Consider the following 15,250-nt stretch of genomic DNA (forward strand, 5'->3'; position numbering starts at 1 on the left):
TCAAAAACAGTCAAATCAGGGTTACAGGTCAAACTAGACTCTTACCCATCATGCATCTTTAATAACATACAGACAGCGAAACAAACACTAGATAATACACCAGACATAAAGATTTTTTTGGCTGCTAGCTGTAAGCAGTTAACGACAGAGAGAGGCAAGAGTTTGCAGTTGGTACATTGGTCCTCTGTATTGTCTTGTCATAAAACGTTGCATTCGTTCTAGTGATCACTGTAATCAGGCTGATACTTTAAGAATTCCTTTTTCTTAAGTAAGTCCCTTGGCTTCTCTTGGTCTTCTTGTCATTGATGGGATCATCTTTCTCCGCAAGGTTACACATTTCAGACATTTCATCTCCATGCCTATATCTAAAACAAGAATAAAAAAGAAAAAGTTGCCCAGTCTTTTCCCCACAAGAATCTTCTCAAATTCAGAGATATTTTAGGCATGGAGTTCTGGATCTTGCAGGTCTGGAAATCTCTGGGATTTTAGGTCATGGATCACTGTTCTTTTTCTTGAGAAAGTCTTCTGGCTCCAGTGGTTTAACTGGTCTTCTAGTCCTTCAAATGACCCGATCATTTTTCTCCAGGAGGTTACCCATTCCAGACAAACATCTCAATGCTTATATCTGAAATAAGAAGAAAAAAAGACAAGAATCTTTTCCCCCTCAAGAATCTTTTCACATTTAAAACATCAAAGTCACAGAAGTTTAATCAGAACATTAAACATCCGTAATGTCTTAAAAATATATTTTTTAAAGTAATGCAATTAAAACATTTCTCATTAACAACATTTACATATCAATGCCAATAAAACTTTTTTTAATAAATTATAATCAATCACCCCCCTTTTGATAGTAAACATATTTTTTAAATGAGCTACTATCATAAAACAATTTTCTAATTCACTTCATCATCTGCTTGTGACGGAGTTACAGTCATTTCGTTCATGCAGTGATCTGTCTGGCAAAGTGTGAATGTCCTTATTTCTTTTTAACAGTCCTAACAGGGTTTCTAAATTGCCTATTTTCTTAAGCAAATCATGATAGCTCATCTTTCTTTTGTGTAAAAAGTGACACTGTCTTGCCTTGTGTCCTGTGTTTCCACATGCAAAACAAACAACTTCCTGATCGTTCCTTCTTTTCTGCAAACAGTGCCTTGCAATGTGACCATCCCTTCCACATATATGACAGACAAATCTTTGATGAGGTCTCTCATTGTCTTGACACTGTCTAGCAATGTGACCAGCTTTTCCACATGCATAGAAAAGAATAACACCTTCTGAATTTACTCTTGCAGTTCTCATGAGGGAAACCATCAGATAATCTAGAACATTTTCTTCTGCCAAAGGCAGAAACTGGATGTCTAGATTTGGCATCTTTCATTTGACTATTTGCATTAGCATTATTGTTGTAAAACTGTGTCATTTTAGCAATAATGTCATTATATTCAGAGAGAGGTGTCACAAACATTGACACAGCAGAACGAGTGAGTGGGTCACATTTGTTAATCAAGGCAGACTTGAAACTGACATCATTATAGTAATATCCGAATTGCCACTGAAAGTTTTAAATGTCTCTGTTGTGGAAATTTTAATTTTTCATATGCTTTTTACCTGTATTCTTGTGAAATATGATGCTTATGGAACATGGTATGATGTTGGCTTAAGTGGTAATGTTTAACATAGTGTTAACATAGATGTTAGAAATAGAAAGAGCAAGATATGGTATGGGGAAATGCAAGATGTATGTTAAAAACATGTCTGTGCTAACAATGTGTGGAAAGTTACAGCCACTAAGGGATGTTCCAAATATGGTAAAAGGACAGAGGCTTCAGCCTTGGAGGTTAGAGATATAAAAGTGAGGGGAAGCTTTCGTTCTTGGTCTTACACTCTGCAGCTACTTGTGTTTCTGTATGGCCTGTCTGACCTTTCTTGCAAGAAATAAAAGCTTTAAAGACAATTGGACGTGTTTGTCTCTTATGCAGTAGAGTCGGAGGTGATTTTTTGCCAAAACAGTCTCCAATAATCGTTCTGAAAACGCTGCTGGGTGCTCTCCTTTCCTCATGTGCATCTCAGATATTTTATCCCAATTAACTGACATCACACCTAAAACTTCAAGTAGTGCCTGTTTCCTCTCTGACTTATTAGCAGTTCTGTCCTTTACTTTCTGAGTTAAGGCTCCAGACAAAGTGTCAGGCAAGCACATTCTTAACAAAACACATGCATCACTGTCTGTAAATTGGTAAATCTCTGCATATTCCTCCAAGTTTTTTAGAAAAACTAATGGATCTCATTTGGCAGGATCAAAGTTCCCAATATCCTTGACCACAGTTTCTAATTCATTCCGATTTAATCCTCTGGCCATGGTAGAGGTCATTTGCTCTTCCCTTCCTTCAATAGCACGCACAGTTGTAGTCGCATGAACTGGTGCCACTGGAACTGTACAGTCAGAGTACTGACTACTGAATGACTGAGAATCTCTTTTTCAACCCTCAGTGCTATCTTCCTGCAAATCTGGCATTTCTGGAACTGCGTTACACAATGTGACACCTAACAATGTGTGGTGTTTTTCTCAGTTATGCCATTCTTGATCATAATCTCATAAACTGCCTTCGTTTCCTCCAAAGTGTTGGCCAATGTTTCCACAGATGATTTAAGCATGTCATTATTAGTTCTAGGAAGTGAAATCTCATTCTGCATTCTTACCTTTTCTTCTTTCCATATTGTTTCAGTAGCCAGGTAATCTTTTGTAGAAATGACCCCAACACCGAGTCACTCATTTTCAGCTTTTAACTCATCAACTCTCTTCCTAGTTACTTTGTACGAAGCAAAAACAGCTTGAAGCACATTAGCAATTTTTCCTTCTTTGTTCTTAGACATTTTAGGGGAATTTTTGGGTCATCTGCCTTCTCTATCCTGTCAAATACTGTAGGTGAACCAATCCACCAACATATTTGTTTAGAATTGTTTAGGACTGTTTTCACTTGTAAGCTGAGCTTGATATTTTTGCTCATATTTTGGCCAGAAGCAATACAGTTACTGACCCTCATGCCGTCCCACACCCGTAAGACCTTCATTCATCTTCGGAACACAAATTAAGATATTTTTTGATGAAATCTGTTTTTTTTTTTTTTTTTTTCCTCTCATAGAAAGCAATGTAATTACCACATTCAAGGTCCAAAGAAGTAGTACAGACATCGTTAAAATAGTCAACATGACTACTGTGGTTCAGCCTTAATGTTATGAAGTGATGAGAATACTTTTTCCCCTCTTCCCTGTCAGTCTTCTACACAGTTGATGCAGTGAATGCAGTTCAGTGTTTCTGTGTTCTATTTCTGAGTGTCGGCTCAGTATTGGCCAACGTTGTTCTTGTAAGCACCATGATGCATGCGTGTGATGCTGACGCAAGAGCTGGCCAGGACTGAGTCGGCATTCTGACGTAAACACAGAAACCCTGAATATGTTCACTGCATCAACTGTGTAGAAGACTGACAGGGAAGAGGAAAAATTGTTGAATAAAGTCATTTTGTTTTGTTTTTGCACACAGTATTCTCGCCGCTTCATAACATTAAGATTGAACCACTGTAGTCATGTGGAATATTTTAACAATGTTTTTACTACTTCTCTGGATCTTAATTTGTTGCTTTCTATGGGAGATTAAATAAAAAAAAAAAATAAATAAATAAAAAAAACCTCACATATTTCATCAAAAATATCTTAACTTGTGTTCTGAAGATGAACGTATATCTTGTGGGTTTGGAACAACATGAGGGTGAGTAATTGATGGAAATTTCATTTTTAGGTGAACTTACACTTTAAAGGTGCTGTAAGATTTTGAACAATTTTATTAAAATGTTGCATATTCTGCAAGGGTTATAAATATGAGCAGAAATGTAGCTTAGGATGCTTCTGTCAGAGTCTGAGAATCACCAATTGCTGTTTACATTAATGTTTAAATGACATTAAAATGTAATTTATATAAACAAGTAATCTAAAATATATTTCAGATGTAACTGTAATTTGATTACCACCCATTTAAAATGTAACTGTAATGAAATACATTTACTCACATTTTGTATTTTAAATATGTAACTAAATGTATTTTGTTACTCCCCAACCCTGCTTATGTAGGCCTGTTTTATCACCAAAAGGCGCTCTCACATTATTCATGTCGTGTTATTTTACATTTTTTTTTCTTATTCCTTATATCTATTTCAGATGACAATTAAAGATAATTCAAATATTTTTAGTCATGCATCCTAAACACACACACACAAACACTTGATCAAAACACCACATTATTCCTAAATCAAGGGACAGTGAAAATAACGTAATATTAAAAAAAAAACGCTTGACCCAACGTAATGTAATATATGGAATTACATAAAATTATATTTATACGATGTTTTACATCGGCTCCAGATTATCACTTTCACTTTAATTCAACAACTACATCGCCATTAAATCAAAGAAGAATGGATTAGAATCTGCAGTCATTTGTCTGAGCAGAAAGTGGCGAAAATGAAGCTTCTCTTTAAGTGGCTCTCGGTGTTCTTGCTTTTTTCCGATCGTGGTAAGTTGCAATCTTCAACATCAAAGTTTGTTACAGTCTCTCTTCCGGGCATCGATAAAAACGATTATGGTTAGGCTAATACAAATCTAAAAGTCTATTAAAACTTGGTTATATTAATGCACAAATATTTGTCTAACGAAAGGGGACAATATATGACTCGAATGTGGTTTGCATGATCCCAACAGAATGTTGTTATAAGAACTTTCTCCAAATATTCAGTGTTGGTTCTGGGAACATAAAAATGTCCGGTTTTAATAACAGACAAATGGCTGCATTAAAGTGGTTTAAAGAACTGATTTTTCTGTAGTTTTGCTTGCTTTTGGAATTTAAATGTGATATGAGAAGGAAGTAGCCTTATTAACTCAAATAATATGATAAAAATCATTTGTAACACTGAAGTGGTTAAGATCGTCCAAAACGATTTAAAAGTTTAATATGACACACTTTAGACATCAGCAATCAGGTAGCCATAATTTCATAAGTGAGGTGGACAGAAATGTTGAGTGTAATACCAGTTTTTATCTGACTTTTGTCTAACTGATAGATTTTATGTTTCTTATCTCATCTGTTGCACACTGCTGTACAATAACTATGTTTGTTTCCCTTTATTTTATGACAATTTTATGATTGGTTTATTGACTACAAACACTTGTTCAAGTCATCATGGATTTTATACAATGTAAAAAATAAATAAATAAATAAATAAAAAAAGTCACAGAATAGGCATAAAAAAAGACAATAATTACCACTTTAACCAGCAGGTGGCGGCAAAGTAGCATTTATTTGCGCATATATCAGCCATTTCCAATCGTTTTTCACTTAATTTTTGACTAAATATTAAACATTATAAAATACCACGGTTTAAAAATACATTTTGTCAATGTGAAGTATAAAATCTTAAGAAAAACAATAACTTTTCTTGTGGATGAATGACATAGAAAGCGAGCACCACACTTTCGCTTTATAATCACAGTAGCTGTCACATTTGAAGCTTTTTTCACATAAAAGTGTGAAAACTGATGGTCGAATTGAATTTAGCCGAGGAGGAACAATGAGGTACATCTTTATTTATTTATTTTTTATGCCGTCTTATGTTTGAATAACTAAATTAATGCTATGTCTGACTATTTAAGTGACTATATTCTGATTATAAACTATAAGTATTACACTGATTCTCAACACACCAGCAAGTGACATCTCACCGGATGTTTTCGAGCTGGCTTAACACTCTGTGCATATATCCCATTTTCAGCATCATTACTCGGTCTTCAGTGTCACATGATACTTCAGAAATCATTCTGATATGCTGATTTGATACTCAAGAAACATTTCTGTTTATCATCTGTGTTGAAAATGTTGTGCTGCTTCAGATTTTTGTGGAAACCATGATACCATTTGTGATAAGATAAAAAGAGAGAGAAACTAATACTTTTATTCATCAAGGAAGCATTAAATTTAAAGGTGCCCTAAAACTCAATTTCACAAGATGTAATATAAGTCTAAGGTGTCCCCATGTGTCTGTGAAGTTTCGGCTCAAAATACCCCATATATTTTTTTTTTATTATATCATGTTTTAACTGCCTGTTTTGGGGTGTGATTAAAAATGCTCTGACTTGGCGGTGTGCACCTTTAAAAGGGTTAGTTCACCCAAAAATGAAAATTCTGTCATTTATTACTCACCCTCATGCAGTTCCACACCCGTAAGACCTTCGTTCATCTTCAGAACACAAATTAAGATATTTTAGTTGAAATCCGATGGCTCAGTAAGGCCTCCATAGGGAGCAATGACACTTCCTCTCTCAAGATTCATTAATGTACTAAAAACATATTTAAATCGGTTCATGTGAGTACAGTGGCTCAATATTAATATTATAAAGCGACAAAAATATTTTTGGTGTGCCAAAAAAACAAAATAACAACTTATTTAGTGATGGCCGATTTCAAAACACTGCTTCAGGAAGATTCAGAGCACAAATGAATCAGTGTATCGAATCAGCTGTTCGGAGCACCAAAGTCACATGATTTCAGCCGTTGGCAGTTTGACACGCGATCTGAATCATGATTCGATACACTGATTCATTTTTGCTCCGATGCTTTCTGAAGCAGTGTTTTGAAATCGGCCATCATGTAAGTATGGCATGTATTTTGCGGATGTTTGCTAACATTTGATTCTGAATGAGTTTCATAGTGCTGCACGGCTAACAGGGCTAAAGCTACACACAGTTAGAGAGACTCGATAAGAATGCAGATGCATCTATGAATTGTACAGACTACAAGCATTTTCGGGTTAAAAATGAAAATAACGACATGGCTCTGGTCTCCGTGAATACAGTAAGAAAAAATTGTAACTTTAACCACATTTAACAGTACATTAGCAACATGCTAACGAAACATTTAGAAAGACAATTTACAAATATCACTAAATATATCATGATATCATGGATCATGAACAGTTATTATCGATCCATCTGCCATTTTCGCTATTGTCACTGCTTGCATTCTTCACAATACCTGCATTAAGTCTGTTGATTCAGCTGTGCACAGATCCAGACGTTAATACTGGCTTGTCTAATGCCTTGAACATGGGCTGGTATATGCAAAAGTTGGGGGTGTACATATTAATGATCCCGACTGTTGCGTCACAGTCAGTGTTATGTTGAGATTCGCTGTTTTTCCGTGGTGTTTTTCACGCACGAGATTTACATATGAAGGAGGAAACAATGTGTGTTTGAGACTCACTGTATGTCATTTCCATGTACTGAACTGGACATTTTTTTTATGTTCCCAGAACCAACACTGAATATTTGGAGAACGTAATTATAATAAAATTCTGTTAGCTGGGATGTTGCTGAAGACCAGCAACATTATGTTCGTCTGATATTTGTTACATTATGAATACAAACATATTTGTTTATTCACAATCTTTATGATCTGTTTAAAATAACATTTTGAAAGCACTATTGTATGTTTTTGTTTGGCTAATGTTTTTTTTTTTTTTCTTCTTCTGGGGCATCAGGTGTTTATTCAGACAGAGAGTCAGTGTCTGTGAATGAGGGAGATTCAGTCACTCTGAACACTGGTGTTCAAACAAACCAAGAAGAAGAGATTAAATGGTATTTCAACAGCACTCGCATCGCACAAATCACTGGAGATCTCAGTTATATCTGTACAGATGTTCAGTGTAATGAAGGTAATGAGAGATTCAGAGACAGACTGAAGCTGGATCATCAGACTGGATCTCTGACCATCACTAACATCACAAACACACACTCTGGAGATTATGAACTACTGCTCTTCAGCAGAAGCAACAGTGAAAAGATCTTCAATGTTACTGTCCGTGGTGAGTCATTATTGAATGTTTACATCACATTGTTAATGTATTTATTGATTTTTAGAGAGATACTCAGAACTATTTATTTTCTTTTCCTGTATACTAGTTAACTTACAGTATATATCACAGGTAACAGGGAATGTTCTCATAACTTTGGCTAACATTCTGTCAAGGTTCTTTCAAAGTTATGAACAAACGTTCTTGTAACGTTAATAGAACATTTGTTTAATGTTATCTGGTCTTTAATATTGTTCCCCATAAAGTTTATTATTTGCATGTGTTTGTAAGTCTTACCAAACACTCAAGTGTTTTTAAACAACTCAATTGCAAGAAGAGGCAAATTTCTCAGTCGCACATTTTTTTCTGTGCGCACACACTCAAAGCACGCATGCTCTCAGAGGCACCTTTCAGATGGCGGAGATGGTGGAGTACGAAAGGTTTTGTCTCCAATTACCCAGAATCTCAGTAGTTGAAAATTATTCATTGTCATAAGGAAATGTGAAAACTCACACTTCTCAAGCATAAATTTGGATTAATAATTGTTTAGATGCTCCTAATGTATAATTTACTGTACATGAAATGTGCACTTTGATTTTAATTGTGGAAATGGCTTTTTCGGTCTTCTTTTATCTTTTATATATTCAGGCATCTTTTCTTCAGTCCACATATGAGAGTTACTGCAAGTTTCCCCTACAAAAATGGCGGCACCGTTGGCATGCGATCCAGCGGCCAATGGGACATCTATATATTTATTATATCTATGGTTGAGATAACTTAGGCTGAATCCCAAATGGCACACTAGACCCTAATTGTCTTCTTTTTGTTAAGTAATGCCGCTTTGACTGTCTTCTGCCTAGCTTGCAGACTCAGCTGATGTGTGCATTGAGGGTGCATAGCGGCTGCAAAAGGGGGCACTCGCGAGCACCCTTCAGAAATCTATAATGATGAATGGGACACCCTACGGTCTTGTGGACTCAATACTCGCACATGTGTCTCAACTTTTAGACAAAAAGTAATGATTTAAGAAAATCTAACAATGATCTTTTCAGTGTTACAAGTGATCTTTGTGTCACAACTGCTAAGTTTATTACCTTTTTTATTCATTATGTGTCAACTTCATAACTATTTTCACCAGGTCATGAAACTACAGAAAAAGCAGTCATTTGACTTCTATTAAAACACACATGTTGAACTGCTTTTCATCTTTCTCCTTCTTCAGCAATGCACAAATGTTCATTGAAAACACTGTTGCAATTGCTGAAAGAAATAATTTAATAAAAGTGAAGGACCAAGAGCCCAATAAAAGCAAACACTAATCGCCATAATGGTAACTTCAAATAAAACATTTTCATTAAAACATCAACAACTAAACATCTGTTTATTCTAAATAAGAACTTCAGTATAAAGAATGATAGCTGGGACAGATCTCTTTACAAATGCATTTGAGGTGCGAGTGCAATTTGTACCCAGATAGGCCCAGATAGTGTTGTGAGATCTAAAGAGATCTAAATAGACAGATTTTCTATATAGAAAACATCCATGCATGGGCCAGATCTAAACCATCTTTACTATCTGGGTAGAATTATGTCAGGTTACATCAATAAATAGTTCAGTTTTTTATTTATTTTATTTAAAACTAAATCTTTTCTTTTAGCAAGTTGTTATTTTTAAAAGTGTTTTTTCTTTCTTTCCTTTTTTCATATTAGGCTGCAGTTGAGCTCTGATAGAGATGTTGGAATCTAAACATGTCATGTATTTTCACCTTCTATTGTTATCTGTTTAAATGTTGATTTCATGTAAAATAAGATCATAGTTCTTTCATGTTCTGGAATTTTTTGTTGTGTTTTTTTATGTCTTTAGCTGAAAGATCCTCCAATCATCTGTTTGGTTTGTGTTTCAGGTGTTTCTGCTGATGAACAATATAAAATGAAGACAATATCAGTGATCAGGGGAGAAAATGTTATTCTAGATCCTGATGAAGACCTAAAAGATGTGATGATGTGGTATTTTAATGACAACATCATCACTAAAATCACTGGAGATCTCAATAAAACCTGTATAGATCAAGATGAGAGATACAGAGGGAGACTGACAGTGAGTCAGACTGGATCTCTGACCATCACAAACACCAAAATCAAAGACTCTGGAGTCTATAGACTACTGATCATCAACCACAGCAACAGCTTCAGCATCAGCAGAGCGAAGAGCTTCAATCTTTCTGTCTTTGGTGTGTATCATTCAGTCATTCAATGCTCTTTCCATTGAGAAATGTTAAAAACAGTTCAACCCAAAAGCAAGCTTTCACTCAGAACTTTGACTAATTTTGTTAACATGAAGAAATGCATATTATATTAGTTTTCTGTGCTGATGTTTCCTGTTCAGCTCACATTGCTGTGGTGCTGTTTTAGCTGCTTTTTCTCAAAAACCTATTTTAAACCTTATTTTATCCATACAACTGACCAATGTAAAAGACAGGTGTACATGTGCCAGTTATATCAGTAAAATTGATTATCAGTTAATTTTCTAGTAATAATGACTGTATTTATCTGTTCCTGGTTCAGTTCTGTCTACAGGTGAAATTGCAGGAATAAGTGCTGCTGCTGGTGCTGTTCTGCTGATGGCTGCTACAGCTGGTGTGATTTACTGCATTGAAGAAAAAAAAAAAAAACAATAAAGGGGTAAGTGTTACATACAAATGATTTAACAAGATTTACTGAGATTTACAGTGCAAAAAACAGTATTGAATACATTTGTATGTTATTATTATTATCATCTTTTTTGTTCTTTATTTTTGTCCTTTTATTTTTATCTTTATCATTATTAGGTCAGGCCATGCCAAATCAATATAAAAAATAATAATAATAGAAATAAACTAAATAACAAATAGTATAAATAGTTAAAGTGCAAATTTGTTCTGAGAGCAAGAGACTCCATAACGATAGTTGAAACATTTTAGATTGAAACCACAATGAATAATCACTCAAAATATCACTCTAAATAATTTGCATTTCTGCAGTACAGAAGATAAAGTTTTAGACATTTTGATAATATTTATCACTCTTTATATTACGCAAACATCAGGAAACATTCGTTTATGTAACTCAAACAAAATCCTTTCCATTTCTTTTATTCTATTAGAAGAAATGTGTTTTCATAGCAGATAATGATAATCTGTAGGAGACTCGTCAGAATTAATTTGAGTGAGACTCCCAATGAATCGTCCTCTAACCAGACTAAGACTGAGGCTGACAGTGAGACACCAATGAAAGAGTATTTATTACTTTTATACTTTTATTGAAGGTGACACCTCACACGGAACCTGAAGAGGCTTCAAGCAGAAATGATGGAACCAGTTGAAATTGAAACATTACCTAAAGAGTAATTGTGTCTCTAATCCTGGTACCAATAAAGTGACATTTGACCTATATTACATACCAATTTAAATGCAGCAACAACAACAAATCTGTTGTAACAAAGCAACACATTACAACAGAACACAGAGTGTATGTTATGGAAGCCCTGAACCACTACATGAAATGATACTCTAAGCATCTTTTTTAGTCTTTTTTCCCAATATTTAACAAGTTTTTTGAAACAATGACTTTATTCTCGAAATTTAATGAATTTATTCACATTTTATTTTGACTTATTTTCTTGAAATTTAACACGTTTTTTTCTTGAAAAAGAACGACTTCATTCATAAATTTTAATTGGTTGAGAAATGTTGATTTTTATTCTCAATATTTTATTTTGACTTTTTCTTGAAATTTAATGATTTTTTTTTTTTTTCAAAACAACATCTTAAAATGCAATGAGTTTACTCTCAACATTCTATTTCAACTTTTCTCTTGAAATGTAATCAGTTTAATCTTGCATTATAATGACTTTAATCTCGAGATTTTTTTATTGCTTGTCCCTCCACTCTGAATTTATTTTTTCATGTTGCTCTTCAGGGTTTCGATATGATGTTTTTCAGTATACAGAGGTTTATTAAAGCTGTTAAAGTGATTCAGACAGGAACAGTGAGAGATTTCTGTTTCTTGTCATTTGCACTGTAAGACCTATCAATGCACTGATATGAGCTGTTTTGTCATGTATTGTACCAGATTACCTCACCAAGAAAGGCATTATGACCAAAAAGTGTATTTGACTTACACTATCATACAGGTGCTCTTCACAGCTGCACTACTTATACTTACTGCTAATGTTGCTGTTATTGGAAAAGACTGGAATCATAATGTTGCTCTTTATAACTCTTGTTCATCCACCTTTATCATAAAACATTGGTTGACCAAATGTGAAATGTGAATAGCACCAAACAATCCATAACCGGTTTGGTGTAGCATGAACATACATTTATTCATTTTCTTAAGTTGGTGAAATACTTTCCGTTGAGTATTTGTTACACTGGACACTTATAACTGAATGATGATACAGGCCCCATGTTGTTACTCTGTGGTTAAACCTGAAACATACTTGATGTGATGTTTGTAATGAAGAAATGTTACAGCACAATTTTTACACAAATGTGGCTATATGTGATAAAAACAATGCCATTTTTGTAGTAATTGAATTATCTTTATATGTTTTATATATATTTATTGTTAAAAATGAAAAGTGAAAAATGAAACCGTTACATTTAGTCTTATTGTAATTGTAAACCAAACACTGTGATATTTTATGAGGTGCTGATTAGTTTATATCACTGCCAATAAGTTCATGAAGTAGTGCCCAATGTGATTTTTTTCTTTTGTGTGTGTAAATCATGGAATTGAATTCTATCTGTGTTTGTCTTGTAAAATATTATCACTGTTTGTTGGAAATGGGGGGTGGGGGTTTTAGCTTATATCAGCCAAAAGAAAAAGTGCCTTAAAGTAAAAACCCAGCTAAACACTATTTTCTTTTCTGAAACAAGAAAATAAATGTGTAAGATCATTTTTTGTGTAATGAAATATATTAAAAACATATTTGATTTACTCATGCTGGAATCTGTGAGTCTCATTTACATTGAATCAATCAGTGATTTCGACTGATGCACTAATTTTATTTCATTTATTAATGAACTATCAGGCAGTTTATATGAAGGGCACACTGTGTTTATTTTACTGTGATTTATTTATTGTACTTTTATACCACACATGATGAATCTGCATTAAAAATCCACAACTGGATGTTTTTATGTTTTTTGGTCAAGATTAAGCTTTTAAAAAATAATACCGTTATCCTTTCCATTTTTAGTCATTTTCACAGATCCTAAAGGGGATCTTGCAATGCTGTCATCTGTACATAAAAAAAAAAAAAAAAAAGAAGACGTTTCCGTTTTAGTACATTTTCATGTCTTAAATGTACCCTTAGATTTAACAGCTTAGATTGAGATTAAATTTAACATAATGAATAAAAAAAAATTAAGCTTCAGGTTCTGACAAGGCCAAAGCAATAAACAAAACCCCCAAACTTAACCCTAGTCTATTTGACCTAGCCAAAATTAAAACAAAGAAAAACTGTTCTCAGAAAACAACAAAAAAACTTTATTTATTTATTTTTTACAAAGGGGAACTAAACCACAGATCTGTGTTTGAGTGCATGACAAAGTCTTACATACCAAACTACATACCGACATACCACGACAGTGTACTCATATTACTGTGCTTCAGTTGCTATAAAAGTGTCATGATCACAAGTTGGAGTGCCCTATTTAGCCACCAGAGGGCACTCCAACCCGGACTGTTTCTCATCTCTTTTGAACTACAATTCCCATAACCCACTTCCCGGACTCATTTTCCCCTTCATTGCACCCAGCTGTTTTGTGTTTGTTCATTAGTGTCTGTCTATTTATACCTGGTTTGTTTCTGCTTTGGTTATGGTGTTTTCATGGATGTTACTGGTTTCTCTGTTTTGGTTTTCTTTGTGGTTTTCTTTTCTTTGTGTTTTTCTTGTTTTTTGTATGGACTGTTTCTGTGGATTTTGACCCTTGCCTGTTTGGGGATTACGTTTCTGGATTTCCCCATTAAAAGCTGCACATGGATCTTACCTTCTCGTCTCTGTGAGTTGCGTGACAAAAAGATGTGATATGTTCTGAGATGTGGGACTAGCTGGTCCAGCCTGAAATGTAAGCTTCTTTAATGGAATGTGACTTTACAGGATTTTTTGTTTTTTGTTTTTTGTATTTTGTTTTCATGTCATTTAAATGTGTCAAACAATTTTAGAGATTTTGTAATGCCCCGTCAAAGTAGATGAGATAATTTGGATAGCTGTTGCAATCATACATGACAGTATTGAGGTTGTAACAAATTGCATGCACACTTTCTGTTTAATGAAATGTCAAAGGGGTTACAGTTTGTTTGGTTAGTATTAGATGATGCAACTACACCATTATTTGGGGGAAAAAGGCATCTTTCTACATTGATGGCCATTCATATTATAGATGTTTCAAAAATGACAGATTTTTCCCTGTTTTCTGAAAGAATTTTAATATTAAGTCATCGGTCACACAGCATTTATTACTCAGGTGACATGCATGCCTACAAAGACAAAACATGGCTTACATTGTTTGAAATTTGATTCAAACCCATATTACAGAAACTCTAATAACTATATTTGGATCACGTGTTGTTGCTGTGTTTTGCCTTTGTTTGGCACATTGTCACACTTTTGTTAAACATGTTTGCAGTATTTTTTCATAGTAAAGATGTTTTGTGCAAACAGAGCCGTCCTCCCTTCCCTATGCAAAATACGTAAGTTGCATAGGGCCCCTCAACCACCAGGGGGCTCATTGCTTTCAAGAACGATTTAGTACTGTTTTAGTTTTGGTTTTGACAGTTTAAAAGCAGATTTTTAAACCACTAATGCAATAATTTGCCTATTAAAAACAGACATGTTGATCTGCTTTATCAATGCAAAAATGTTTTCTGAAAACAACTGCAATTGCTGAAAAAAAAGCAACTCAACAAAAGTTAAGGGTCAAGAGCTCAACTAAAGCAAACACTGATCTCCATGACAGTGATCAAATGAAACATTTTCAATTAGACATCAACATCTAAACCTCTGTTAATTCTCAATAAGAGTTTCTGTAGATGTGTGACAGAAATAAAGTCAGTCTGGTTAGTAATAAGTGAAGCTGGTAATGCTGTTTGTGGAGATGGGCTTAGGACTTTAATATCTCAGTTCAGAGAAAGAGAGAAAATGCATGTCGGGAGCTGGACGTACGGAGGAAAACGGTCGCAACGTGGTGATCTGCTGCGGACGTTGTTGGGAGAAACATTTGAATCATAAGGAGTTGGTAACTAAAACATTACTGTACAGTGAATGTAGAGTGGATGATGGCAGAACATTCCAATGGTTATGTGAAA

The sequence above is a fragment of the Chanodichthys erythropterus genome, chromosome 10, assembly GCF_024489055.1.
Source record: "Chanodichthys erythropterus isolate Z2021 chromosome 10, ASM2448905v1, whole genome shotgun sequence".
NCBI lineage: Eukaryota > Metazoa > Chordata > Actinopteri > Cypriniformes > Xenocyprididae > Chanodichthys > Chanodichthys erythropterus.